This window comes from Galeopterus variegatus, unplaced genomic scaffold (genome assembly GCF_000696425.1).
Source record: "Galeopterus variegatus unplaced genomic scaffold, G_variegatus-3.0.2 Scaffold3147, whole genome shotgun sequence".
Taxonomy (NCBI): Eukaryota; Metazoa; Chordata; class Mammalia; order Dermoptera; family Cynocephalidae; genus Galeopterus; species Galeopterus variegatus.
In genome coordinates, this window is record NW_007729258.1 from 381,235 (window position 1) to 384,185 (window position 2,951).

Here is a 2,951-nt window from a genome sequence, read left to right on the forward strand (position 1 = left end):
AGAAAAAAAGTGTTAGTCTTAAAATATTTCTTTGGCTTTTTCTGATGAGAGTTACTATATTTTGTTGTATCTGAGCTGCCATCAATTACAAGGGAGAATTTATTTTCACTAAGAAACAAACAAAAACTCACTTCCAATTAAACTATGACACAATAATGCCTTCTCATTGAGACTTTGTATTTTATATATATATATTTGTATTAAACTGCATTTTCTTTATTTTGCATACTTTAATTTCAGAACAAAACAAACAAACAAACAAAAAAAACCCCACAATACACAACACACTCGAATTAGGAAGGGATGGGGCTCGAGGCCCTTGTTTCCTCCCTTAGACACAAGGACAGGAGAGAAAAAAGAGACTCCAGCAGAGGAAGCCAGGTGGGACAGGGCCACTCAAGGCTGCTATGGGAGCCATGAAGACACTATACAGAGGGCACAAAGTTTCCAAGTAGAAACTCCTAATCTACTTCTTCCATGTGAGAGGCATCCTCATCACGCTCAAGGGGTGGGATCTCAACAGGAAGTGCAGCACTAGGTTCTTGTGCTGACACTTCATCTTCATCATTGCCTCACCCTATCTTGATCATGCAGTAGATGCAGCTGGAATGGGTCTGAGGATCCTCAAGGGAGAAGCCAGAAGAGAGCAGTGCAGTTTCAAACAGCAGCACCACCAGGTCTTTGACAGCCTTGTCATTTTTGTCCTCCTCAACCTCCTGCCGCAGGATCTCCGCAATGGGGTGGTCAGGGTTGATCTCCAGGGTTGGCCATCATGTAGTTCATTGTAGAGTTGTCCTGAAGTCCTGGCTTTCACGATATGCTCCATGTTGGCTGTCCAGCCATAGGTGCTAGTCACAATGCAGCAGGGTGAAGACACAAGCCTATTGGAGATTGTCACCTTCTCAACCTTCTTATCCAAGATTTCTTTCACGAGCTTGCAGAGGTTCTCAGACTTGGCCTTGCTCTCCTCCATTTTCATCTTCTCCTCCTCATCCTCAGGTAGCTCCAAACCGTCCTTGGTAACTGACAGCAGGCTCTTCCCATCAGACTCCTTGAGCTGCTGCACGCAGTACTCATCAATAGGCTCCGTCATATATACTACCTCAAAGCCCCTCTTCTGCACTCGCTCCACACACACAGAGCTGGCCACCAGTTCTTTGCTCTCACCAGGGATATAACAGATGACTTCTGTGTCTCCTTCATGTGAGACACATACTCTGACAGAGAAGTCATCTCAACTCCAGACTGGGAGGTAGGATAGCACAGCAGCTCAGAAAGGCGTTGCCAGTTAGTAGAGTTCTCAGGGATTCCAAGCTCTTAGAGAATGCCTTGTAGAATTTCTTGTAGTTCCCCTTGTCTTCTGCTAGCTCAGAGAAGAGTTCAAGGCATTTCTTAACAATGTTTTTGAGGATGACTTTTAAGATTTTGCTCTGCTGGAGCATTTCTCAGGAGATGTTCAGGGGCAGGTCCTCAGAGTCAACCACACCACAAAGTTGAGATACTCTGGTGTCAACTCATCACAGCTGTCGGTGATGAACACACAACAGACATAGAATTTGATGTTATTTTTCTTCTTCTTGTTCTCAAAAAGGTCAAAGGGAGCCTGATGAGGGATGAAGAGCAATGCCCTGAATTCCAGCTGACCTTCTACAGAGAAGTGCTTGACTGCTGAGTGGTCTTCCCAGTCACTGGTGAGGCTCTTGTAGAATTCTCCATATTCCTCTTGGGTGATATCATCAGGGTTTCTAGTCCATATGGGCTTAGTCTTGTTCAGTTCTTCCTCATCAATATATTTCTCCTTTCTCTTCTTGGTTTTCTTTTTTTTATCCTTACCACGGATATCTTCCTTGTCTGAGCCCACATCTTCTGTCTTGGGCTTTTCCCCATCATCCTATTCCTCTTCTTTCACAACTTTCTCTTCCTCTGCCTCATCATCACCGATTTCCTGACATCTTCCTTGTCTGAGCCCACATCTTCTGTCTTGGGCTTTTCCTCATCATCCTATTCCTCTTCTTTCACAACTTTCTCTTCCTCTGCCTCATCATCACCGATTTCCTTCTCTCATTCCTTCCCCAAATAAAAGGTGATGGGATAACCAATGAACTGCGAGCGCTTCTCCACCACTTCTTTGACCTGCCTCTTCTCTAAGTTCTCTCTCTTGTCTTCTTTAAGGTGGAGGATTATCTTGGTACCTCGGCCAATGGGCACACCGTGGTCAGCAAGCACAGTGAAGGAACAGCCAGCAGAAGGCTCCTAGGCATACTGTTCATTGTCGTTGTGCTTTGTGATCACAACCACTTTCTCTGCAACCAGGTAAGCAGAATAAAAGCCAACACCAAATTGACAATCATGGAGATGTCTGCACCGGTCTGAAGAACCTCCATAAAGGCTTTAGTACCATACTTGGAAATTGTTGCCAAATTATTTATGAGATCAGCCTTGGTCATGCCAATGCCTGTGTCCACCAAAGTCAGGGTACATTCCTGAGGGTTGGGGATGATGTCAGTTTTCAGCTCTTTACCACTATCCAACTTGGAAGGGTCTCATAGTGAATCTTATCCAGGGCATGTGAAGCATTTGAGATCAACTCCCGAAGGAAAATTTCCTTGTTGGAATAGAAGGTATCGATGGTGAGAGACGTGAGTTGGGCAATTCCTGCCTGAAGGGCAAAAGTCTCCACCTCGTCCTCTCCGTGGTGTACTTCTTCAGTCATCTTGGAAGGAAAGAGCAGCAAGCACTAGAGAGCATGGAGGGTAGGGATAGTGTCCGACATGCACAGGTAACGAGTGCGGCATGGGGGTGACTTGAGAGCTGTATTTTATATTTTTTGTAAGAGCTTTTTTATACTCAATTAATTAACTGGTCACACCAGCTACTCATTACTTTGAAATGTCTTTTTAAAAATTAATTAGTTTATATTTTTAAAAATTGAAACAGTTGATTGTACATGT

The 2,951-nt window shown here is 44.2% G+C and overlaps 1 pseudogene; it reads right to left on the minus strand.

Annotated features, from left to right (window-relative positions):
- Positions 1-461: 461 nt before the first annotated feature.
- Positions 462-2,713, minus strand: LOC103599909 (annotated as a pseudogene).
- Between the last annotated feature and the right edge of the window lie 238 nt (positions 2,714-2,951).